The sequence below is a fragment of the Heterodontus francisci genome, chromosome 26 (assembly GCF_036365525.1).
Source record: "Heterodontus francisci isolate sHetFra1 chromosome 26, sHetFra1.hap1, whole genome shotgun sequence".
In the NCBI taxonomy this organism is placed as follows: domain Eukaryota; kingdom Metazoa; phylum Chordata; class Chondrichthyes; order Heterodontiformes; family Heterodontidae; genus Heterodontus; species Heterodontus francisci.
This window is the reverse complement of record NC_090396.1, coordinates 73,053,604-73,081,017: the sequence shown is the minus strand read 5'-3', so window position 1 is coordinate 73,081,017 and position 27,414 is coordinate 73,053,604.

The window sequence follows — 27,414 nt, the reverse complement described above, 5'->3', positions numbered from 1 at the left end:
TTTTTTTTGTTTTGTTGGTTGAGTGGTAAATATTAACAATACACGGGAGGGGAGGGAACTCCCCTACTCTTCAAAATTATGATCGTGGGATCTTTTACTTGAGAGAGCTCTGGTTTAAGGTCTCATCCAAAAGACGCACCTCCAACAGCGCAGCACTCCCTCAGCACTGCACTGGGAATATCAGCCTAGATTATGTGCTCAAATCTGTGGACTGGGATTTGAAACTTCCAATTCAGAGGTGAGAATGTTCCTGACTGAACCTCACTGACACAAGGAGGAAAAAATGAATTTGTGTCCAATGTTATTTGTAAAACAATATTTCTCTATTAGCGTATAAGATTTCTGAAAATGTATGGCGGTAAAACAATGTGGGTGAGCCTGATTCAAATTTATTTTTGCTTTTTGAGTATTCTTGTAGCCGAGACAATATTTCATCTGCAGCAGTTCCTGACTTTATCATTCATTAATTATACAGTGCTTTCAATTACAAGGCAGTTGATTAGTTAGGTGAAAGATAAGAGCCCAAGACTGAGCTTTACTACATTAATAATGCACTTTAGAAGTTCAGCAAGAGAGAGATTTTCTTTTGTTGATGCATTGTTTTGGATAAGTCCCATGAATTATAATGATAAGTCTTTTCTTCTGAAGCGATTTATCACCAGTGGCCCTCATTAATAGACCCTAAAGCCAAAATTCTCACTCTGTGATCTGCTTTCAATAGGCACATTCATTGTGTTCTGTCCCCAGGAAAGATCCTAATTCACGTCTCACTCAAAAGCCATTTACTAGGAAAGAGTAGCTGAGATTGGTTTGCGTTTCCTTCCTCACAGTTCCTTTATCTTTGCTGCCACCAGTGGCTCGATGGGTAGCACGCTTGTCTCGGAGTCAGCAGGTTGTGAGGTCAAAAAAATGTGAGAACAAAAATGAAGGCTGACGCTCCCAGTGCAGTACTGAGGGAATGCTGCACTGTCGGAGGTGCGTCTTTTGGATGAGACATTAAACCGGGACCTCGTCTGCCCTCTCAGGTTAATGTAAAAGATCCCACAGCCACTATTTTGAAGAGTAGGAGAGTTGTCCCAGGTGTATGGTCAATATTTACCCGTCAACCAACATCACTAAAAAATAGATTATCAGGCCATTATCGCTGTTTGTGGGATCTTGCTCTGCACAAATTGGCTGTTATGTTTCCTACATTACAACAGCGACTGCACTTCAAAAGTACTCCATTGGCTGTAAAACACTTTGGGATGTTGGGTGGTAGTGAAAGTTGCTATATAAATCCAAGTTTTTCTTTTTCGGAGGCTCTTGCCCTAGGTGGGTGCCAACAAGGCTAAAGAGCCCCATCTACCCTTGTGATGGTTGGGGAGGGGGTAGTCAGAATAGGGCATCTGTGTGTGGATAGCGCATATGGATTATTAAACAGAATACGGTACTTGGCATTATGTAGAATTATATAATATTGTGCAAGAGCACTGCAGGAGTTATAAAGAAACAGAAAGACTTGTATTTATATAGCACCTTCCATAACCTCAGGATGTCCCAAAGTGCTTTACAGCCAATGAAATGTAGTCACTGTTATAATGTAGGAAACATAGCTGCCAATTTTTGCAGAGCAAGCTCCCATAAGCAGCAATAAAATAAGGACTAGATAATTTGCTTTTAGTGCTGTTGGTTGAGGGATAAATATTGGCCAGAACACCAGGGAGAACTCCCCTGTTCTACTTTGAAAAGTGCCGTGGGAATTTTTTTATACCCAGCTGAGAGGGCCACCGTTTAACACCTCATCTAAAAGATGGCACTTCTGGCAATGCAGCACTCCCTCAGTACTGACCCTCCGACTGTGCAGGGCTCCCTCAGTACTGCACTAGGAGTGTCAGCCTGGATTTCGTGCTCAAATCTCTGGGTGACACTTGAAGCCACAAACTTTCTGACTCAGAGGCAAGAATGTTACTTAGTGAGGCATGGTTATTACTTTACATTGCAGCACACTTTAGAAAGACATATAGATGTAGCTGGCAAACCTCTCAGCACAGCAGGGTGAGTGTAAAAAAGGAATGTCAATCACTCAATCGACTCCAGTGTAGATTGGGATAAGTTCCTTTTGCAATAAAGATCAGAAGAGATAGGACTTCAATGCGACAGAGAACTAATAGATTCTTATATGTAGAATGTCCAGAGCAATGAATAACCTAAGACATCAAAGGCCGATGCAACAAATGACAGTAGCTGTATCAATAACGTACAGATAATGTGATCACACAAACAGTGCCCACATCTGTCCTATGTAATTAAACCTATAAAAGATACAACACACTGGAACTCCTGGGGAACTTCAATCCAGTCTTGCTAAGGCTAGCGTTAGCAGTCAAGGTGACATGCTTACAACCTCCTGAAGGAGTAATTCCTATGTGAGTTTAATTGCTGTCTTTATCACATAGGCATTACATGTAAGGTGTTGTGTTTTGTTACCTCATTGACTTGATTTAATAAAGAGCACTAACCAGACATTTCAACGTTTTCTAGTCCTCAAACTTATATTACAGGTAAAGGATATATGGCCTGTGTCCTATACATAAAAGTAATGTGGGTATAGGACAGTATCCTATATAAACGCAGCAATCTACAGGCTGCAGATGCAAGTACCCAGCTGGATGTTTACAGAGCTCGTGCTCCATTCTCCCGATTGTCGGGAATGGGGCTCAGACCCAACCCATCTGACTCTAGAGGTGAGAACACTATCCCTGAGCCAAAGGCAAACCTTTCCCTGGTTGGATGGTAGCTCAGAGACCAAATTCCAGTTTCCACTTGGACTGGGCTATAGAGTGGATGCTGCATTTCAACTTGTTTAATTGTGTCTCCAGCAAAAAGTCAGTTCCCTCAGCAAGAAGCTGGCGAGTGGGGGGAGGTGGGGGGGGGGGGGCGGGCGGGGGGGGGTGGTTGGGGGAGGTGGGGAGGGGGGGGTGGGCGGGGATGGATCATTATACACATGGCCCATCACATTTAATAGCTGACTAGACCCTTCATTACATTGTCCAGTCACCCAGTCTGAGTGACTGGCACTGAAGCAGTTTATTAGCAGTTAACAGCTTGTAGCCAGGATTGGCAAATGGCAAATGGCACAGACTCTAAGGGTCTGCCCTTCCCCCAGAGGGTGAGATGTTTATATAGGCGGGGCTCAGGCTGCAAACTCGTAGAAAGAGGAGGCTCAGCTTCCCACAATAACCTGGCCAATGTGGAGCACAGAAGCAGGTCAGAAATAAGCTGAAAGCAGCCTGCACAAATGTGTGAAGGGACCTGGCAGAATGAACTGCTTGGCTTCAGCTCACCATCGTCCCTGTGTGCTTTGCCAGCAAGCATTGTGTAAACAAAAATATGGACAGAAGGTGGCAAGAGGAACTGGGTCAGTTGTCTCACTGGTAACTATCAATAGAGCAATTTTCTAGATCGGGAGGCAGTAGCACAGGTGGGCTGAGGGCAACAGGTCACATCCGACTGTGCTGCTCTTCCCGAGCAGGTTATGAAAGTGATCCCTGTGAATAATTGGTTGCTTAATCGCAGCTCCATTCACAAAAAAGCTGACAGAATATTACAGCTGTTTTTGAGGGGGGAGAAAAACTCAGTCTGGACAAAATCTCTCCTCCAAATAACTCCTGTAAATCTGCCCCTTGCACACGATACTGTCAATCTGGGCAGTGCACATTTTCAGCAGTGTTATTTTTGTAACGGGAGCTGGCCACACCGTTCAGGCTGTTGGTTGGATGGTGACACAAACTGTGTTCACACTGTGTGACAGAGAAAGGACATCACTGCATTTCTGCCCACACAACTGAGCCAGTGAGAGAAACAAGGAAATAATTTTTCACTCTCTTCCATCTGATCATTTATAACACCCAGGAAGAAAAAGAAACGGTGTGTTTGGGACTCTTGTAAATTGGCAATGAATTAACAGCATGGAGAGAGAGCGAAAAACAGAGGCAAATAGAAAGAGAGGGAGAGGGAATGAGCGATAGAATGAGTGACAGAGAGAGAAAGACAGAGAGAGGCAGGAAGAAAAAAGAAACCAAGAGCGAGAAAGAGAGAGAGAGCAACAGAGGGGCAGACAGACTGACAGTGAGAAAGATATAGGGGGAGAGAGAAACACTGAGTGATAGAGAGGGGTAGATAGAGAATGACTTAGAGAAACAGCGAGAGAGAGAGAGACAGACAGACAGACAGAAAGAGAGATGGGCAGAGAGAGAGAGGCAGAGAGAGCGAGACAGGCAGACAGAAAGAGAGATGGGCAGAGGGAGAGGCAGGGAGAAAGAGAGATGGGCAGAGAGAGAGATAGAGAGCGAGACAGGCAGACAGGAAGAGAGATGGGCAGCGAGAGATAGAGGGGCAGAGAGAGAGATAGAGAGTGAGACAGACAGACAGGAAGAGACATGGACAGAGAGAGAGAGAGAAAGGCAGAAAGAGAGAGAGAGACAGGCAGACAGAAAGAGGGATGGACAGAGAGAGAGAGAGAGAGGCAGAGAGAGAGAGAGAGAGACAGGCAGACAGAAAGAGAGAGAGACAGAGAGAGAGAGGGACAGGCAGAGACAGAGAGGAGCAGAGAGAGAGAGACAGGCAGAGAGAAAGAAAGATGGGCCAAGAGATAGGGGGCAGAGAGAGAGAGAGAGAGAGAGAGGAGTGTGACTTTATGAAGGTCTTGCTGTTTTTGGCTGTGTTGCAGGATGTCCATCCTTCAATCTCCTGCTGCCTCTGATAAATAAATACATTGGTTTCAAAATTGAAAGTATGTTGCAAGTATTTGTGAGGAAGACTAAAAGTAAACTGGTGGGAAATTGCCCAGTTTCTGGAGTTTTGCCAATCACCTTAAATTGGTGCCCTCTGATTCTCCTTCCTTCCACTAACAGGAGCAGTTTCTCTCTATCTACTTTGTCCAGACTCATTTTGAACACCTCTATCAAATTCCCTCTTAATTTTCTCTTCTCTAAAGAGAACAGCCCCAGCTTCTCCAACCTACCGGTGTAACTGAAGTTCCTCATCCCTGGAAACATTCTCGTGATTCTTTTCTGCACCCTCTCCAATGTCTTCACCTCCTTCCTAAAGTGCTGTGCCCAGAACTGGACACAATACTCCAGTTGAGGCCAAACCAATGTTTTATACAGGTTTATTATAACTTCCTTGCTTTTGTACTCTACGCCCCTATTAATAAAGCCCAGGATCCCAAACGCTTTATAAACCACCTTCTCAACCTGCCACCTTCAATGATTTGTGCACAAACACCCCCATGTCCCTCTGCTCCTGCACCCCTTTAGAATTGTACGCTTCATTTTATATTGCCTCTCCTTGTTCTTCCTCCAGTGTATCACTTCACACTGCTCTGCATTAAATTTCATCTTCCACTTGTCTGCCCATTCCACCAGCCTGTTTATCTCCTTTTGAAGTTTATCACTAACCTCCTCACAGTTCACAATGCGTCCAAGTTTTGTGCCATCCACAAAATTTTAAATTGTGTCCCTTACACCCAAGTCTATGTTGTTAATATATATCAGGAAAACAGGGTTCTTAACACTGACCCTTGGGGAACCCCACTATATATCTTCCTCCAGTCCAAAAAACAACCGTTGACCACTACTCTCTGTTTCCTGTCACTCAGCCAATTTTGTATCCATGTTGCTACCGTCCCTTTTATTCCATGGGCTCTAACTTTGCTGACAAGCTTGTTATGCGGCACTTTATCAAATGCCTTTTGGAAGTTCATGTACACGACACCAACCGCATTACCCTCACCAACCCTCTCTGTTACCTCATCAAAAAACTCAAGCAAGTTAAACACAATTTGCCCTGAACAAATTTCTTTTGGTTTTCCTTAATTAATCCGCATTTGTCCAAGTGACTGTTAATTTTGTCCCAAATTATCGTTTCTAAAAGCTTTCCCACCACCGAGGTTAAACTGACTGGCCTGTAGTTGCTGGGCTTATCCTTGCATCCTTTTTTGAACCAAGAGTGTAACATCTGCAATTCTCCAGTCCACTGGCACAACCCCTGAGTCTAAGGAGAATTGGAAGATTATGGCCAGTGCCTTCGCAATCACCCTTACCTCCCTTGGTATCCTTGGATGCATCTCATCTGATCCAGGTGACTTATCAACTTTAAGTACAGTCAACCTATCTAATACCTCCTGTTTATCAATTGTTAGCCCATCAAGTGTCTCAACTTCCTCATCTTTCACTATGACTTGGGCAGCATCTTCTTCCTTGATAAAGACAGATGCAAGGCACTCATTTAGTACCTCAGCCATGCCCCTTGTCTTCATTTGTAAATCCCCTTTTAGTTCCCTAATCAGCCCCACTCCTCCTTTTGCCTATAGAAGACCTTTTGATTCTGTTTTATGTTAACTGCCAGTCTCTTCTCATACTCTTTCTTTGCTTCTCTTATTTATTTTTTCACTTCCCCCCGAACTTCCTCTAATCTGCCTGGTTCTCAATTGTATTATCAACCTGACATCTGTCACATGCAGCCTTTTTCAGCTTCATCTTACTCTCTAGCTTCTTCGCCATCCAGAGAGCTCTGGATTAGTTTGCCCTACCTTTCCCCCTCGTGGGAATGTACCTTGACTGTTCCTGAACTATCTTCTATTTAAAGGCAGCCCCTTCTTCTGTTACCATTTTGCCTTTCAATCTTTGTTTCCAATTTACCTGGGCCAGATCCATTGAAGTTGGCCCTCCCCCAATTAGTTATCTTTACTCTGACTTTCTCCTTGTCTTTTTCCATAGCCAACCTAAACATTACAATACTATAGACATTGTTCCCTAAATGTTCCCCTACTGACACTTAACCCACCTCATTCCTCAGAACCAGATCCAGCACAGCAATGCCTCCTTCCTTGTTGGACTGGAAACAAACTGATGTAGAAAATTCTCCTGAACACACTCTAGAAACTCTTGCCCCTCTCTGCCCTTTACACTATTACTTCCATTGTCTATATTAGGATAATTAAAGTCCCCATTATAACTACTCCATAACTCTTGCACCTCTCTGTAATTTCCTTGCAAATTTGTTTCTCTAAACTTTTCCCACTATTTGGTGGCCTATATAATACACCCAGCAATGTAATTGTATCTCTATTGTTTTTTAGTTCTAACCAAATAGATTCTGTCCTTGACCTGCTCTAAGACATCCTCTCTCTTCAGCACTGTAATGTTCTCCCTAATCTATGCTGCTATCCATCCTCCTTTCTTACCTTCCCTGTCTTGCCTGAGCACCTTGTATCCAGGAATATTTAGTGTCCAATCCTGCCCTTTTTTGAGCGAGGTCTCTGTTCTCACCATGACATCATATTCCCACTCAGCTATCTGCACCTGCAGCTCACCAACATTATTTACCACATTTATGCATTCACATACATACAAAGTAAACCTAATTTAGATCTTATTACATTCCTTCTTAGTCTGACTCCACCTAATATTTTATTGTTTTCTACTCTGGTGCAATCTGCCTCTCCCAATTCTTTGTGCACCTTAAGTTTTCCTCACTAATGTTACCTCCTGGTTCCCAAACCCCTGCTAAATTAATTTAAACCCTCCCCAATAGCACTAATGAGTCGCCCACAAGGATATTGGTCCTGGCTCTGTTCAGGTGCAACCGATCCAGCCTGTACTGGTCCCCTCTCCCCCAGAGTCGGACCCAGATTTTAATTTACTGAAAAATTCAGAACCCTTTAGTCACAGGAATCTAAACCCCTCCCTCCTGCACCATCTTTCCAGCCACACATTCATCTGTTCTATCCTTCTATTTCTATACTCACTTGCGCGTGATACCAGAAGTAATCCAGAGATTACTACGTTTGAAGTCCTGCTTGCTAGCTTCTTTCTGAGCTCCCTAAACTCTGCCTTCAGGGCCTAATCCTGCTTTCCACCTATGTCGTTGTTATCAATGTGGACCACGACTGCTGGCTGTTCACCCTCCCCCTCAGGATGCTCTGCAGCCTCTCAGTGACATCCTTGAGCCTGGCACCAGGGAGGCAACACACCATCCTGGATTCCCGTCTGCAGCTGCAGAAACGCCTGTCTGTTCCCCTAACTATCAAATCACCTATCACTAGTGCTTTTCCAAACTTGCTCCTGTCCTGCTGTACAGCTAAGGCAGCCTTGGTGCCATGGGATAACCTCTGACTACAGGAAACCATCACTCTCCCCGGTATTCAAAACTGAATACTGGTTGGTGAGTGAAATGCACTCAGGGGGCTCCTGCACTACCTGCCTGGTCCTGACTGTCTAGCAGCCACCCTCCCTGCCTGCATACCCTTAGTCTGGGGGGTGACCACATCTAAAAGTGTGCTATGCACAAAGTTGTCAGCCTCGCAGATGCACCACAGTGACTCATGCTACTGCTCAAGGTCCGAAACCAGAGCTCGAGCTGCAGCAGCTCATGACACTTCCTGCATATGTGGTTGTCGAGGACACGAGAGGGGTCCTCGAATCCCCATATGGATCAGGATGCTCACTGCACGGGACTGAGCTGCCCTGCCATGTTTCTATTTATTAGACTATTAAACTTACTACTTAAATAACTAAAGACTCACCAACTACTCACCACTCAGCTGCTTATCTTGTGCAGAAGTCACTTTATTTTATCGGGAGCTTAACTGAAATGTTTTACTTAGCTATTATCTAAAAGTCTTAGATTTTAATTTACTGAAAAATTCAGAACCCTTTAGTATTACTATACCTTGCTGTTTAATTTTAACTTTATCCTAGAGCATGGCTACCCGACCCGAACACGATGGGACCTGGGTTCGGGTCAGGTCGGGTCGCTCTTCCGGGTCCAGCATTCAGGCTCGGGTCGGGTCGGGTCGGGTCGGGTCGGGTTGGACACACTCTATCACCATCTCCAGTACGTGGCTCCAATCTTAATGTACTTTATAAACAACCTTTCAAGTCCAGTTACAGTTTTTTTTGCTTATCTGCACAAACTTAAAAAGTGAAAAACAGAAACTAGGTTAACTGAACATTCCGGTGGTCGGGTCGGGTCAGATGTGGTTCTGTCGGGCTTAGGTCGGGTTTCATTTGCAGACCCGAGCTGATCTTTACTTTATCCCCCTCAATTTGATTAACTAATTGAGCATTGATGGTAAATTATCAAATTAGCCTTTGTTGTACGCTAATTGATTGATCCATTATTACATTAAAGTTTATTAATTTAAATAAAATTATCAGTAAGATAAAAATTCAAAGCTTACTCACCCAACGTGACTCCTTGTCCTGTGACATCACTTTGCAGTATGTCTCCGCCTCTAGCTCCTCCTCTCTCCCAGTGAGCTTTGCTGTTTAGAATAGCAGAACAGACTCGAGGGGCCAATGGCCTCCTCACATTCCTTTTTTATTCATTCATGGCCAGGCCAGCATTTATTGCCCATCCCTAATTGCCCTTGAGGAGGTGGTGGTGAGCTGCCTTCTTGAACCGCTGCAGTCCATTTGGGGTAGCTATACCCACAGTGCTGTTAGGAAGGGAGTTCCAGGATTTTGACCCAGCGACAGTGAAGGAACGGTGATATAGTTCCAAGTCAGGATGGTGTGTGACTTGGAGGGGAACTTGCAGGTGGTGGTGTTCCCATGCATTTGCTGCCCTTGTCCTTCTAGGTGGTAGAGTTTGTGGGTTTGGAAGGTGCTGTCGAAGGAGCCTTGGGGAGTTACTGCAATACATCTTGTAGATGGTATACACTGCTCCCACTGTGCATTGGTGGCAAAGGGAGTGAATGTTGAGGGTGGTGGATGGGGTGCCAATCATGCGGGCTGCTTAGTCCTGGATGGTGTCGAGCTTCTTGAATGTTGTTGGTGCTGCACCCATCCAGGAAAGTGGAGAGTATTCCATCACACTCCTGACTTGTGCCTTGTAGATGGTGGACAGGCTTTGGGGAGTCAGGAGGTGAGTTACTCGCTGCAGAATTCCTAGCCTCTGACCTGCTCTTGTAGCCACGGTATTTATGTGGCTGGTCCAGTTCAGTTTCTGGTCAATGGTAACCCCCAGGCTTTTAATAGTGGGAGATTCAGCAATGGGAATGCTGTTAAAAGCCAAGACGAAATGGTTGGATTCCCTCTTGTTTGAGATGGTCATTGCCTGACATTTGTGTGGCGCGAATGTTACTTGCCACTTATCAGTCCAAGCCTGGATATTGTCCAAGTCTTGCTGCATTTCTACACGAACTTCTTCAGTATTTGAGGAGTCACGAATGGTGCTGAACATTGTGCAATCATCAGCGAACATCTCCACTTCTGACCTTATGATTGAAGGAAGGTCATTGATGAAGCAGCTGACGATGGTTGGGCCTAGGACACTACCCTGAGGAACTCCTGCAGTGATGTCCTGGAGCTCAGATAATTGACCTCCAACAACCACAACCATCTTCCTTTGTGCTAGGTATGACTCAAACCAGTGGAGAGTTTTCCCCCTAAAATAAAAGCAAAATACTGCAGATGCTGGAAATCTGAAATATAAACAAGAAATGCTGGAAATACTCAGCAGGTCTGGCAGCATCTGTAGAGAGAGAAACAGAGTTAACATTTCACCTGAAACGTTAACTCTGCTTCTCTCTCCACAGATGCTGCCAGACTTGCTGAGTATTTCCAGCATTTCTTGTTTTTATTTGAGAGTTTTCCCAAGATTGACCTCAGTTTTGCTAGGGCTCCTTGATGCCATACTCGGTCAAATGCTGCCTTGATGTCAAGGGCAGTCACTCTCACCTCACCTCTGGAGTTCAGCTCTTTTGTCCATGTTTCAACCAAGGCTGTAATGAGGTCAGGAGCTGAGTGGCCCTGGCGGAACCCAAACTGAGCATCACTGAGCAGGCTGTTGCTGTTTAAATGGCTCTTGATAACACTGTCGACAACACCTTCCATCACTTTGCTGATGATCGAGAGTAGACTGACAGGGTGGTAATTGGCCGGGTTGGATTTGTCCTGCTTTTTTTGGACAGGACATATCTGGGCAATTTTCCACATTGCCAGATAGATGCCAATGTTGTAGCTGTACTGGAACAGCTTGGCTAGGGACGCGGCAAGTTCTGGAGCACAAGACTTCAGTACTATTGCCAGAATGTTGTCAGGGCCCATAACCTTTGCAGTGTCCAGTGCCTTCAGTCGTTTCTTGATGGGGGTTATATTGTATAAGGGATGGGAGGGTGTAACATATAAAGGACAGGAGTGTTTTATATATAAGTGGAAGCTACATTATAAGACGAGTACAGGGAGGAGAGGCTTTTGATAACTGGCCCATTTGAGAACCGATAGTGCTGGAGAGAGCTGGTGAGTGTTTTTCACTGATCACAGACAACACGACCCTGGCTGGGACACTGATCCCCCAATATTGACCATGAACTTAGATAACCAGGCAATATAGGAAAAACCCCCAAACACACTGAGATCCAAAAGTGGGAGAAATTAGCAAAACACTGGGAAATTAACCTAATCCACTGGGAAAATAAACAAAAATACCAGGAAATTAGTGAAAATCCCTGAGAAATTAAATCAAAACATCAGGACATTAACCAGCTGTGAAATTAAACTCCCCAAACCCACCCGGATATTAACGAAAACACCGGGAAAATCAGCCAAAAATAATGGGAAATTGGCCCAAAGACCCGAAATTAAACCAAATCACCAGAAAATTAAACAAAACCATCAGACTTCATTAAACAGGAACAAGAAATTAGCTTAAAAAAGCCGAAACTAGGAAAAAAATTATTTGAAAACACGGGGATAAATTCACTGGATTTTTAAAAAATGATAACATCGGGAAAGAGCCGGATCACTTCGCCTTGTGATTTAATATCATCTTCATTCATAGTCTTTTTTCCTCATTTTTATGCAGCTCGCATTTAAAGCAGTACCCGGAGTAAATATTCAGATCTGGGGGCTCTCAGCTGACCAGTGTCTCTTAAATATTCCAGCTCTTTGAAAGCTGCAAAATAAAACCCTTCCCACGGAGTCTATTCTTCAATGAAAACCCTGCAGTTGTATTATGATAATCCCAGTGCAATGTTATATTAATTCCAGAGTAGTGATATAATTTTAATTCCAGTACAGAGTTATTACATCAGTTTCTTAAACAGGCTGTAGACGGTGGCGCAAAATAGGTGGTGGCGGATTAGCCGCCAGTTATAGGTACCACCTGATAGTCAATTTCATTAGCAGTAATACCCCTTGATCCCTCTTTTATATACTTTGTGGTGATCTTAAATTTAAAATCATAGTTTGTTACTATGCACAGAAGGAGGCCATTTGTGGCCTTTAGTTATCAAGTCACTGACTCATTTATCCTATTAAATAACGATCAGATCTCTATTAAAATTTCTATTTTCCAGTAAACAGAGTTTAGCTTCTCCAATCTCTCTTCTCATTCCTACCGTAAATCTCATCTACACATTCCCCGTCATCGCTGTGATCCTGACATCCTTCCAAAAACTGGACAGAATATTCTAACTATGGCCCAACCAATGATTTGTATAAGACTAGCACTCCCTCCATTTCTGTACTCTATTTCCCTATTTTTAAAAAGCTAGGATCCCACCAAGTTCCTGTTAACCTATCTATGTCTTTCCGAAGCTCCCCCAGTAAAGGCCTGCTCAGCTGTACAAATGAAACCTGATGCGAGCCCGACAAAACCACATCCAACCCGAGCCCGACCCGGGCCAAGTCCTTTCATTTTTACCCGTGCCCGACCCGACCCGACCCCATTATATTAAAGAGGTTGTGCTCTACCTTGGACGGAATTGCTTAATGCAGACTAGTGCGGAATGTTTCCCGCCTTGACGTCCTGGCTGTCACTGTGTCTGACCCAGCCCGACCCGACCCAAGCCCAAATGCCGGACACGGAAGAGTGACCCGACCCAAACCGAACCCGACACATGTTGTTGGGTCCCGTCGGGTTCAGGTCGGGTAGCCATGCTCTATCCCCCAGTCTATCCTATAGTGAGCAATGCCCCTTATTTTAGTAACAGCAGCAGATTTTGATATTGTAACCCCTACAGAAGGAAAGACAGATCCTATATTTAGACAGCACTTTTTGCAACATCAGGATCTCCCAAAATTCTTTGGAAACAATAAAATATTTTTGAAGTGTAGTCACTGTTGTAATATTGGAAATGTGGCAGCCAATTTGCACAGAGCAAAATCCCACAAACAGCAATAAAAATAAATGACCAAATAATCGGTTTCAGTGATGTTGGCTGACAGATAAATATTGGCCAGGACACCGGGGAGAACTCCCCTGCTCTGTTTTTTCATTCATGGGATGTGGGTGTCACTGGCTTGGCCAGCATTTATTGCCCATCCCTAATTGCCCTTGAGAAGGTGGTGGTGAGCTGCCTTCTTGAACTGCTGCAGTCCATGTGGGGTAGGTACACCCACAGTGCTGTTAGGAAGGGAGTTCCAGGATTTTGACCCAGCGACAGTGAAGGAACGGTGATATAGTTCCAAGTCAGGATGGTGTGTGACTTGGAGGGGAACTTGCAGGTGGTGATGTTGCCAACCATTTGCTGCCCCTGTCCTTCTAGTTGGTAGAGGTCGTGGGTTGGGAAGGTGCTGTCGAAGGAGCCTTGGTGCGTTGCTGCAGTACATCTTGCAGATGGTACACACTGCTGCCACTGCCCGTCGGTGATGTTGCTTCTTCTGTTTGGATGCAAGTAGTCCTGAGATGCACCTTCACCAGATTGTACACCTTATTTTGAGGTATGCCTGGTGCTGCTCCTGGCATGCCCTCCTACACTTCTTATTGAACCAGGGTTGATTCCCCAGCTTGATGGTAATGGTAGAGTGGGGGATATGCCAGGCCATGAGGTTACAGATCGTGGTTGAGTACAATTCTGCTGCTGCTGATGGCCCACAGTGCCACACTGTTTGAAATCTATCCCATTTAGCACGGTGGTAGTGCCACACAACACGATGGAGGGTATCCTCAATGTGAAGACTTCTTTTCCACATGTACTCTGCTGTGGTCACTCCTACTATCAGACAGATTGGTGAGGACAAGGTCAAGTATATTTTTCTCTATTGGTTGGCTCCCTCACCACCCGTCGCAGACCCAGTCTAGCAGCTGTAGAATCATAGAAAGTTTACGGCACAGAAAGAGGCCACTTGGCCCATTGTGTCTGTGCCGGCTGAAAAACAATCCACCCATTCTAATCCCACCTTCCAGCATTTGGTCCGCAGTCCTGTTTGTGCTTTAGGACTTGGCCAGCTCTGTCAGTAGTGGTGCTACCGAGCTACTCTTGGTGATGGACAGTGAAGTCCCCCACGCAGAGTATATTCTGTGCCTTGTCACCCTCAGTGTTTCTCCCAGTTGGTGTTCAACATGGAGAAGCACTGATTCATCAGCCGGGTGGGGTTGGGGGGTGCGGGGGGTAGGTGATGATCAGCAGGGCGTTTCCTTTCCTATGTTTGACCTGATGCCATGAGACTTCATGGGGTCTGGAGTCAATGTTGAGGACTCCCAGGGCAACTCTCTCCTGACGGTATACCACTGTTCCGCCACCTCTGCTGGGTCTGTCCTGTTGGTGGAACAGGACATACCCAGGGATGGTGATGGCAGTGTCTGGGACATTGTCTGTAAGGTATGATTCCGTGAGTATGACTAGTCTGTGGGACAGCTCTCCCAATTTTGGCACAAATCCTCAGATGTTCTCGAGGAGGACTTTGCAGGGTCAAAAGGGCTGGTTTTGTCTTTGTTGTTTCCGGTGCCCAGGTCAATGCCAGGTGAGCCGTCTGGTTTTATTCCTTTTCAACTTTTCTGAAGTAATTTGATACATCTGAGTGACTTGCTAGGCCATTTCAGAGGGCAGTTAAGAGTCAACCATATGCTGTGGGTCTGGAGTCACATGTAGGCCAGACCAGAAAAAGATGGCAGATTTCTAGCCCTGAAGGGCATCAATGAACCAGATGGGTTTTTGCAACAATTTGGTCGTTTCATGGTCACCATTTTTATTCCTGATTTATGAATTAATTGAACTTAAATTCTCCAGTTGCCATGGTGGAGTTTGAACACATATATCTGGATCATCAGAACAGGCCATCATTATTAGCCCAGTAACATTATCACAGTGCTACCTATGTTTGAGTGCTATCACCAGGCCAAGACAGATACTGACTAGATGTTTTGGTGGGTGAGTAATGTGTTGTTGATGTGAGGACTATTTGCTCCAGGTATGAGCATTGCAAACTGTAAGTGTAAACATCATGTGCTCCAGATGTGAGCAGCATTCTCCAGGGGCTGGATTTTACCAAGTCAACGACCTCTGTGGCAGAGGTGGGGGTGGGGGCAGAAGATTGGGTAACGGGAACTGAATTGCAATATTTAAATGAATGGGATGAATAAATTTCAATAAATATACCTTTAATCTTCAGTGGTGTGCAATACAGTCCAGGTGTGTGTGCTATGCTCCAGATGTGGACACTATGCTCCAGGTGTGTGCACTCTGCTGCAGGTGTGAGCAGCATGTTCCAGGTGTGTGGACTGTGCTCCAGGTCAGGTGTGAGCACTGTGCTCCAGATGTGGGCACTATGCTCCAGGTGTGTGCTTACATTGTATTTCTGTTCTGCTGCTCATTTTGCGAAAAACACACTGACTGAATTCTTTCCCTGCCCTCAGCACTATTTCCTACTTGGGGATTGGGGATTGAAGGTCCAGGGGGTGAAGTCAGTGTGTTATATCCCTGAATCCTATCTCCTCTTGCTCCTCTCATTGACAGAGAGTGAAATCCTGTGGCTCCACAGGACAGTATTTGGGAATCTCTAGAATCTGGGTCGCATCTCCAGGTTAGAGGTGGCGCTGGATTTCCAGCCAGTCTTCAAACCTGCACACAGCCAGCACGGAGTGAGACTGAGCGGCAGCAACAAACCTCAATGCAGGGAAGAGGGGAGGGAGAGAAAGTGAGTGAAAGAGTGGAAAAAGAGGGACGATGGGGAATAAATCTGTGGAAAGGGTGAGAATGGGTATGAGTGTGAGACTGACTGTGACTGTGAGACTGGGTGTGAGAGTGAGCGAGAGTGAGCGTAAGACCGGGTGTGAGACTGGGTGTGAGAGTGAGTGTGAGACAGGGTGTGACACTGGGTGTAAAAGTGAGTGTGAGTAAGAGTAAGAGTGGGTGTGACTGTGAGTGACAGTGAATGTGAGACTGGGAGTGAGGGTGAGTGAGTGAGACTGGGTGTGAGTGTGTGAATGAGTGTGTGAGTGGGAGTGAGAGTGAGTGTGAATGTGAGACTGGATGTGAAAGTGAATGAGTGAGAGTCAGTGTGAGACTGGGTGTGAGTGTGAGTGAATGTGAGTGGGTCTGAGAGTTACAGTGAATGTGAGACTGGGAGTGAGGGTGAGTGAGTGAGACTGAGTGTGAGTGTGTGAATGAGTGTGTGAGTGGGAGTGAGAGTGAGTGTGAATGTGAGACTGGATGTGAGACTGAGTGTGAGTGAGAGTGAGAGTGTGAGAGAGTGAATTAGTGTGAGTAAGTGTGAGTGGATGTGTGTGAGAGTGAGTGGGTGTGAGTGTAAGTGAATGTAAGAGTAAGAGTGAGTGTAAGACCGGGTGTGAGTGTGAGTGTATGTGAATGAGTGTGAGTGGGTGTGAGAGTGAGAGTGAATGTGAGACTGGGTGTGAGTGAGCGTGAGTGAGAGTGAGTGTGAGACTGGGTGAGAGTGTGAGTGGATGTATGAGGGACAGAGCGAGTGTGAGACTGAGTGAGAGGATGGGTGGCTGTGAGAGTGAGAGAGAATGTGAGACTGGGTGTGAGAGTGAGAGTGTGTGTGAGTAGGAGCGTGACAGAGAGGGTGTGAGAGCGAGTGTGGGTGAGTGTGAGTGTGTTTATGGGTGTGGGTGAGAGTCAGTGTATGGGACTGTGAGACAAAGTGTGCGTTAGTGAGTGTGGTGAGTGTAGGTGTGTGTATGTGTGTGAGTGAGAGTGAGTGAATCGGAGAGAGTGTGAGTGATTGCGAGTGTGAGTGTGAGGGAGGTGTGGGTGAGTGTGGGTGAAAGTGGGTGAGGGTGAGTGAGTTACTTTGCCCTCCACCAACCCCTAGCTCCCTGACTCAGTGCCGCTTGGTTTGCGGAGAACTGTGAGTTTGTTCGGTTCTGCCTCTGCTGCCAATTCTCAAAGTGCAGAGAAATGAGCAGCGGGACAGGGGAGAGTGGGATGGTTCAGTTTAACGTCACTGGGGAGAGTGGGATGGTTCAGTTTAATGTCACTGGGGAGAGTGGGATGTTTCAGTTTAATGTCATTGGGGAGAGCGGGATGTTTCAGTTTAATCTGACTGGGGAGAGTGGGATGTCTCAGTTTAATCTGACTGGGGAGAGCGGGATGTTTCAGTTTAAGGTCACTGGAGAGAGCGGGATGTTTCAGTTTAAGGTCACTGGAGAGAGTGGGATGTTTCAGTTTAATGTCACTGGGGAGAGCGGGATGTTTCAGTTTAATGTCACTGGAGAGAGTGGGATGTTTCAGTTTAATGTCACTGGGGAGAGCGGGATGTTTCAGTTTAATGTCGCTGGGGAGAGTGGGATGTTTCAGTTTAATGTCACTGGGGAGAGTGGGATGTTTCAGTTTAATGTCACTGGGGAGAGCGGGATGTTTCAGTTTAATGTCACTGGGGAGAGTGGGATGTTTCAGTTTAATGTCACTGGGGAGAGCGGGATGTTTCAGTTTAATGTCACTGGGGAGAGCGGGATGTTTCAGTTTAATGTCGCTGGGGAGAGCGGGATGGTTCAGTTTAATGTCATTGGGGAGAGTGGGATGTTTCAGTTTAATGTCACTGGGGAGAGTGGGATGTTTCAGTTTAATCTGAATAGGGAGAGCGGGATGTTTCAGTTTAATCTGACTAGGGAGAGCGGGATGTTTCAGTTTAATCTGACTGGGGAGAGCGGGATGTTTCAGTTTAATCTGACTGGGGAGAGTGGGATGTTTCAGTTTAATGTCACTGGGAAGAGCGGGATGTTTCAGTTTAATCTGACTGGGGAGAGTGGGATGTTTCAGTTTAATGTCACTGGGGAGAGCGGGATGGTTCAGTTTAATGTCACTGGGGAGAGTGGGATGTTTCAGTTTAATGTCATTGGGGAGAGTGGGATGTTTCAGTTTAATCTGACTGGGGAGAGTGGGATGTTTCAGTTTAATGTCACTGGGGAGAGTGGGATGTTTCAGTTTAATCTGACTGGGGAGAGTGGGATGTTTCAGTTTAATGTCACTGGGGAGAGTGGGATGTTTCAGTTTAATGTCATTGGGGAGAGTGGGATGTTTCAGTTTAATCTGACTGGGGAGAGTGGGATGTTTCAGTTTAATGTCACTGGGGAGAGTGGGATGTTTCAGTTTAATCTGACTGGGGAGAGTGGGATGTTTCAGTTTAATGTCACTGGGGAGAGTGGGATGTTTCAGTTTAATCTGACTGGGGAGAGTGGGATGTTTCAGTTTAATGTCACTGGGGAGAGTGGGATGTTTCAGTTTAATGTCATTGGGGAGAGTGGGATGTTTCAGTTTAATCTGACTGGGGAGAGTGGGATGTTTCAGTTTAATGTCATTGGGGAGAGTGGGATGGTTCAGTTTAATCTGACTGGGGAGAGTGGGATGTTTCAGTTTAATGTCATTGGGGAGAGTGGGATGGTTCAGTTTAACGTCACTGGGGAGAGTGGGATGGTTCAGTTTAATCTGACTGGGGAGAGTGGGATGTTTCAGTTTAATGTCATTGGGGAGAGCGGGATGTCTCAGTTTAATCTGACTGGGGAGAGCGGAATGTTTCAGTTTAATCTGACTGGGGAGAGTGGGATGTTTCAGTTTAATGTCACTGGGGAGAGCGGGATGGTTCAGTTTAATCTGACTGGGGAGAGCGGAATGTTTCAGTTTAATGTCACTGGGGAGAGTGGGATGTTTCAGTTTAATCTGACTGGGGAGAGCGGGATGTCTCAGTTTAATCTGACTGGGGAGAGCGGAATGTTTCAGTTTAATCTGACTGGGGAGAGTGGGATGTTTCAGTTTAATCTGACTGGGGAGAGCGGGATGTCTCAGTTTAATCTGACTGGGGAGAGCGGAATGTTTCAGTTTAATCTGACTGGGGAGAGTGGGATGTTTCAGTTTAATGTCACTGGGGAGAGCGGGATGGTTCAGTTTAATCTGACTGGGGAGAGCGGAATGTTTCAGTTTAATCTGACTGGGGAGAGTGGGATGTTTCAGTTTAATCTGACTGGGGAGAGTGGGATGTTTCAGTTTAATGTCACTGGGGAGAGCGGGATGGTTCAGTTTAATCTGACTGGGGAGAGCGGATTGTTTCAGTTTAATCTGACTGGGGAGAGTGGGATGTTTCAGTTTAATGTCACTGGGGAGAGCGGGATGTTTCAGTTTAATGTCACTGGGGAGAGTGGGATGTTTCAGTTTAATGTCACTGGGGAGAGTGGGATGTTTCAGTTTAATGTCACTGGGGAGAGTGGGATGTTTCAGTTTAATCTGACTGGGGAGAGCGGGATGTCTCAATTTAATGTCACCGGGGAGAACGGCATGTTTCAGTTTAATCTGACTGGGGAGAGCGGGATGTTTCAGTTTAAGGTCACTGGAGAGAGCGGGATGTTTCAGTTTAAGGTCACTGGAGAGAGCGGGATGTTTCAGTTTAAGGTCACTGGAGAGAGCGGGATGTTTCAGTTTAAGGTCACTGGAGAGAGTGGGATGTTTCAGTTTAATGTCACTGGGGAGAGCGGGATGTTTCAGTTTAATGTCACTGGGGAGAGTGGGATGTTTCAGTTTAATGTCACTGGGGAGAGCGGGATGGTTCAGTTTAATGTCACTGGGGAGAGTGGGATGTTTCAGTTTAATGTCATTGGGGAGAGTGGGATGTTTCAGTTTAATCTGACTGGGGAGAGTGGGATGTTTCAGTTTAATGTCACTGGGGAGAGTGGGATGTTTCAGTTTAATCTGACTGGGGAGAGTGGGATGTTTCAGTTTAATGTCACTGGGGAGAGTGGGATGTTTCAGTTTAATGTCATTGGGGAGAGTGGGATGTTTCAGTTTAATCTGACTGGGGAGAGTGGGATGTTTCAGTTTAATGTCACTGGGGAGAGTGGGATGTTTCAGTTTAATCTGACTGGGGAGAGTGGGATGTTTCAGTTTAATGTCACTGGGGAGAGTGGGATGTTTCAGTTTAATCTGACTGGGGAGAGTGGGATGTTTCAGTTTAATGTCACTGGGGAGAGTGGGATGTTTCAGTTTGATGTCATTGGGGAGAGTGGGATGTTTCAGTTTAATCTGACTGGGGAGAGTGGGATGTTTCAGTTTAATGTCATTGGGGAGAGTGGGATGGTTCAGTTTAATCTGACTGGGGAGAGTGGGATGTTTCAGTTTAATGTCATTGGGGAGAGTGGGATGGTTCAGTTTAACGTCACTGGGGAGAGTGGGATGGTTCAGTTTAATCTGACTGGGGAGAGTGGGATGTTTCAGTTTAATGTCATTGGGGAGAGCGGGATGTCTCAGTTTAATCTGACTGGGGAGAGCGGAATGTTTCAGTTTAATCTGACTGGGGAGAGTGGGATGTTTCAGTTTAATGTCACTGGGGAGAGCGGGATGGTTCAGTTTAATCTGACTGGGGAGAGCGGAATGTTTCAGTTTAATGTCACTGGGGAGAGTGGGATGTTTCAGTTTAATCTGACTGGGGAGAGCGGGATGTCTCAGTTTAATCTGACTGGGGAGAGCGGAATGTTTCAGTTTAATCTGACTGGGGAGAGTGGGATGTTTCAGTTTAATCTGACTGGGGAGAGCGGGATGTCTCAGTTTAATCTGACTGGGGAGAGCGGAATGTTTCAGTTTAATCTGACTGGGGAGAGTGGGATGTTTCAGTTTAATGTCACTGGGGAGAGCGGGATGGTTCAGTTTAATCTGACTGGGGAGAGCGGAATGTTTCAGTTTAATCTGACTGGGGAGAGTGGGATGTTTCAGTTTAATCTGACTGGGGAGAGTGGGATGTTTCAGTTTAATGTCACTGGGGAGAGCGGGATGGTTCAGTTTAATCTGACTGGGGAGAGCGGATTGTTTCAGTTTAATCTGACTGGGGAGAGTGGGATGTTTCAGTTTAATGTCACTGGGGAGAGCGGGATGTTTCAGTTTAATGTCACTGGGGAGAGTGGGATGTTTCAGTTTAATGTCACTGGGGAGAGTGGGATGTTTCAGTTTAATGTCACTGGTGAGAGTGGGATGTTTCAGTTTAATCTGACTGGGGAGAGCGGGATGTCTCAATTTAATGTCACCGGGGAGAACGGCATGTTTCAGTTTAATCTGACTGGGGAGAGCGGGATGTTTCAGTTTAAGGTCACTGGAGAGAGCGGGATGTTTCAGTTTAAGGTCACTGGAGAGAGCGGGATGTTTCAGTTTAAGGTCACTGGAGAGAGCGGGATGTTTCAGTTTAAGGTCACTGGAGAGAGTGGGATGTTTCAGTTTAATGTCACTGGGGAGAGTGGGATGTTTCAGTTTAATGTCACTGGGGAGAGCGGGATGTTTCAGTTTAAGGTCACTGGAGAGAGCGGGATGTTTCAGTTTAAGGTCACTGGAGAGAGTGGGATGTTTCAGTTTAATGTCACTGGGGAGAGCGGGATGTTTCAGTTTAATGTCACTGGGGAGAGTGGGATGTTTCAGTTTAATGTCACTGGGGAGAGTGGGATGTTTCAGTTTAATGTCACTGGGGAGAGTGGGATGTTTCAGTTTAATGTCACTGGGGAGAGTGGGATGTTTCAGTTTAATCTGACTGGGGAGAGCGGGATGTCTCAATTTAATGTCACCGGGGAGAGCGGGATGTTTCAGTTTAATCTGACTGGGGAGAGCGGGATGTTTCAGTTTAATGTCACTGGACAGAGCGGGATGTTTTAGTTTAAGGTCACTGGAGAGAGCGGGATGTTTCAGTTTAATGTCACTGGGGAGAGTGGGATGTTTCAGTTTAATGTCACTGGGGAGAGTGGGATGTTTCAGTTTAATGTCACTGGGGAGAGTGGGATGTTCAGTTTAATGTCACTGGAGAGAGTGGGATGTTTCAGTTTAATGTCACTGGGGAGAGTGGGATGTTTCATTTTAATGTCACTGGGGAGAGTGGGATGTTTCAGTTTAATGTCACTGGGGAGAGTGGGATGTTTCAGTTTAATGTTTTTGGAGAGAGCGGGATGTTTCAGTTTAATCTGACTGGGGAGAGTGGGATGTTTCAGTTTAATGTCACTGGGGAGAGTGGGATGTTTCAGTTTAATGTCACTGGGGAGAGTGGGATGTTTCAGTTTAATGTCTTTGGAGAGAGCGGGATGTTTCAGTTTAATCTGACTGGGGAGAGCGGATTTGTTTCAGTTTAATGTCACTGGGGAGAGTGGGATGTTTCAGTTTAATGTCACTGGGGAGAGTGGGATGTTTCAGTTTAATGTCACTGGGGAGAGTGGGATGTTTCAGTTTAATGTCACTGGGGAGAGCGGGATGTTTCAGTTTAATCTGACTGGGGAGAGCGGGATGTTTCAGTTTAATGTCACTGGGGAGAGCGGGATGTTTCAGTTTAATCTGACTGGGGAGAGTGGGATGTTTCAGTTTAATGTCACTGGGGAGAGCGGGATGTTTCAGTTTAATCTGACTGGGGAGAGCGGGATGTTTCAGTTTAATCTGACTGGAGAGAGTGGGATGTTTCAGTTTAATCTGACTGGGGAGAGCGGGATGTTTCAGTTTAATGTCACTTGGAAGAGCGGGATGTTTCAGTTTAATCTGACTGGGGAGAGTGGGATGTTTCAGTTTAATGTCTTTGGAGAGAGCGGGATGTTTCAGTTTAATCTGACTGGGGAGAGCGGGATGTTTCAGTTTAATGTCACTGGGGAGAGCGGGATGTTTCAGTTTAATGTCACTGGGGAGAGCGGGATGTTTCAGTTTAATCTGACTGGGGAGAGTGGGATGTTTCAGTTTAATGTCACTGGGGAGAGCGGGATGTTTCAGTTTAATCTGACTGGGGAGAGCGGGATGTTTCAGTTTAATGTCACTGGAGAGAGCGGGATATTTCAGTTTAATGTCACTGGGGAGAGTGGGATGTTTCAGTTTAATCTGACTGGGGAGAGCGGGATGTTTCAGTTTAATCTGACTGGGGAGAGCGGGATATTTCAGTTTAATGTCACTGGGGAGAGTGGGATGTTTCAGTTTAATCTGACTGGGGAGAGCGGGATGTTTCAGTTTAATCTGACTGGGGAGAGTGGGATGTTTCAGTTTAATCTGACTGGGGAGAGTGGGATGTTTCAGTTTAATCTGACTGGGGAGAGCGGGATGTTTCAGTTTAATCTGACTGGGGAGAGTGGGATGTTTCAGTTTAATGTCACTGGAGAGAGCGGGATATTTCAGTTTAATGTCACTGGGGAGAGTGGGATGTTTCAGTTTAATCTGACTGCGGAGAGTGGGATGTTTCAGTTTAATCTGACTGGGGAGAGTGGGATGTTTCAGTTTAATCTGACTGGGGAGAGTGGGATGTTTCAGTTTAATGTCACTGGGGAGAGAGGGATGTTTCAGTTTAATGTCACTGGAGAGAGCGGGATGTTTCAGTTTAATGTCACTGGTGAGAGCGGGATGTTTCAGTTTAATGTCACTGGAGAGAGCGGGATGTTTCAGTTTAATGTCACTGGGGAGAGAGGGATGTTTCAGTTTAATGTCACTGGAGAGAGTGGGATGTTTCAGTTTAATGTCACTGGAGAGAGAGGGATGTTTCAGTTTAATGTCACTGGGGAGAGTGGGATGTTTCAGTTTAATCTGACTGGGGAGAGTGGGATGTTTCAGTTTAATGTCACTGGGGAGAGTGGGATGTTTCAGTTTAATCTGACTGGAGAGAGTGGGATGTTTCAGTTTAATCTGACTGGGGAGAGCGGGATGTTTCAGTTTAATGTCACTGGGGAGAGTGGGATGTTTCAGTTTAATGTCACTGGGGAGAGCGGTTTGTTTCAGTTTAATGTCACTGGGGAGAGTGGGATGTTTCAGTTTAATCTGACTGGGGAGAGTGGGATGTTTCAGTTTAATGTCACTGGGGAGAGTGGGATGTTTCAGTTTAATCTGACTGGAGAGAGTGGGATGTTTCAGTTTAATCTGACTGGGGAGAGCGGGATGTTTCAGTTTAATGTCACTGGGGAGAGCGGGATGTTTCAGTTTAATGTCACTGGGGAGAGTGGGATGTTTCAGTTTAATGTCACTGGGGAGAGTGGGATGTTTCAGTTTAATCTGACTGGGGAGAGTGGGATGTTTCAGTTTAATGTCACTGGGGAGAGCGGGATGTTTCAGTTTAATCTGACTGGGGAGAGTGGGATGTTTCAGTTTAATCTGACTGGGGAGAGTGGGATGTTTCAGTTTAATGTCACTGGGGAGAGCGGGATGTTTCAGTTTAATGTCGCTGGTGAAACCGGGATGTTTCAGTTTAATGTCACTGGGGAGAGTGGGATGTTTCAGTTTAATGTCACTGGGGAGAGTGGGATGTTTCAGTTTAATGTCGCTGGGGAGAGAGGGATGTCTCAGTTTAATGTCACTGGGGAGAGTGGGATGTTTCAGTTTAAGGTCGCTGGGGAGAGCGGGATGTCTCAGTTTAATGTCACTGGGGAGAGTGGGATGTTTCAGTTTAATGTCACTGGGGAGAGTGGGATGTTTCAGTTTAATGTCACTGGGGAGAGTGGGATGTTTCAGTTTAAGGTCGCTGGGGAGAGCGGGATGTCTCAGTTTAATGTCACTGGGGAGAGTGGGATGTTTCAGTTTAATGTCACTGGGGAGAGTGGGATGTCTCAGTTTAATGTCACTGGGGAGAGTGGGATGTTTCAGTTTAATGTCGCTGGGGAGAGAGGGATGTCTCAGTTTAATATCGCTGGAGAGAGTGGGATGTTTCAGTTTAATGTCGCTGGGGAGAGTGGGATGTTTCAGTTTAATGTCGCTGGGGACAGTGGGATGTTTCAGTTTAATGCCGCTGGGGAGAGTGGGATGTTTCAGTTTAATGTCGCTGGGGACAGTGGGATGTTTCAGTTTAATGTCGCTGGGGAGAGCGGGATGTCTCAGTTTAATGTCACTGGAGAGAGTGGGATGTTTCAGTTTAATGTCGCTGGGGAGAGAGGGATGTCTCAGTTTAATGTCACTGGGGAGAGTGGGATGTTTCAGTTTAATGTCACTGGGGAGAGTGGGATGTTTCAGTTTAATGTCACTGGGGAGAGTGGGATGTTTCAGTTTAATGTCGCTGGGGAGAGAGGGATGTCTCAGTTTAATGTCACTGGGGAGAGTGGGATGTTTCAGTTTAATGTCGCTGGGGAGAGAGGGATGTCTCAGTTTAATGTCACTGGGGAGAGTGGGATGTTTCAGTTTAATGTCACTGGGGAGAGAGGGATGTCTCAGTTTAATGTCGCTGGGGAGAGCGGGATGTCTCAGTTTAATGTCACTGGGGAGAGCGGGATGTCTCAGTTTAATGTCACTGGGGAGAGTGGGATGTTTCAGTTTAATGTCACTGGGGAGAGCGGGATGTTTCAGTTTAATGTCGCTGGGGAGAGAGGGATGTTTCAGTTTAATGTCACTGGGGAGAGCGGGATGTTTCAGTTTAATGTCGTTGGGGAGAGTGGGATGTTTCAGTTTAATGTCACTGGGGAGAGTGGGATGTTTCAGTTTAATGTCGCTGGGGAGAGAGGGATGTCTCAGTTTAATGTCGTTGGGGAGAGTGGGATGTTTCAGTTTAATGTCACTGGGGAGAGCGGGATGTTTCAGTTTAATGTCGCTGTGGAGAGTGGGATGTTTCAGTTTAATGTCACTGGGGAGAGTGGGATGTTTCAGTTTAATGTCACTGGGGAGAGTGGGATGTTTCAGTTTAATGTCACTGGGGAGAGTGGGATGTTTCAGTTTAATGTCGTTGGGGAGAGTGGGATGTTTCAGTTTAATGTCACTGGGGAGAGTGGGATGTTTCAGTTTAATGTCACTGGGGAGAGTGGGATGTTTCAGTTTAATGTCACTGGGGAGAGAGGGATGTTTCAGTTTAATGTCGCTGGGGAGAGTGGGATGTTTCATTTTAATGTAACTGGGGAGAGTGGGATGTTTCAGTTTAATGTCGCTGGGGAGAGCGGGATGTTTCAGTTTAATGTCGCTGGGGAGAGTGGGATGTTTCAGTTTAATGTAACTGGGGAGAGTGGGATGTTTCATTTTAATGTAACTGGGGAGAGTGGGATGTTTCATTTTAATGTAACTGGGGAGAGTGGGATGTTTCAGTTTAATGTAACTGGGGAGAGTGGGATGTTTCATTTTAATGTAACTGGGGAGAGTGGGATGTTTCATTTTAATGTAACTGGGGAGAGTGGGATGTTTCAGTTTAATGTAACTGGGGAGAGTGGGATGTTTCATTTTAATGTAACTGGGGAGAGTGGGATGTTTCATTTTAATGTAACTGGGGAGAGTGGGATGTTTCAGTTTAATGTAACTGGGGAGAGTGGGATGTTTCATTTTAATGTAACTGGGGAGAGTGGGATGTTTCATTTTAATGTAACTGGGGAGAGTGGGATGTTTCGGTTTAATGTCGCTGGGGAGAGCGGGATGTTTCAGTTTAATGTCGCTGGGGAGAGAGGGATGTTTCAGTTTAATGTCACTGGGGAGAGTGGGATGTTTCAGTTTAATGTCGCTGGGGAGAGAGGGAGGTCTCAGTTTAATGTCACTGGGGAGAGTGGGATGTTTCAGTTTAATGTAACTGGGGAGAGTGGGATGTTTCAGTTTAATGTCACTGGGGAGAGTGGGATGTTTCAGTTTAATGTCACTGGGGAGAGTGGGATGTTTCAGTTTAATGTCACTGGGGAGAGTGGGATGTTTCAGTTTAATGTAACTGGGGAGAGTGGGATGTTTCAGTTTAATGTCACTGGGGAGAGTGGGATGTTTCAGTTTAATGTCACTGGGGAGAGTGGGATGTTTCAGTTTAATGTAACTGGGGAGAGCGGGATGTTTCAGTTTAATGTCGCTGGGGAGAGTGGGATGTTTCAGTTTAATGTCACTGGGGAGAGTGGGATGTTTCAGTTTAATGTCGCTGGGGAGAGAGGGAGGTCTCAGTTTAATGTCACTGGGGAGAACGGCATGTTTCAGTTTAATGTCACTGGGGAGAGCGGGATGTTTCAGTTTAATGTAACTGGGGAGAGTGGGATGTTTCAGTTTAATGTCACTGGGGAGAGCGGGATGTTTCAGTTTAATGTCGCTGGGGAGAGCGGGATGTTTCAGTTTAATGTCACTGGGGAGAGCGGGATGTTTCAGTTTAATCTCTTTCTACCAGTGTGGCGATGGGTAAAACGGTTCTGCTGTTACTGAAGTCATATCGTCCCCTGCAGCTCAGTCCCTGCAACCTTCCCTTTGTCAACAGTAACTCCAATCCTACACTGGGTGCAACCGTGCTGTTCCCGTTGTGAGTCTGTTTGTGAGTGTGAGAGAGTCTG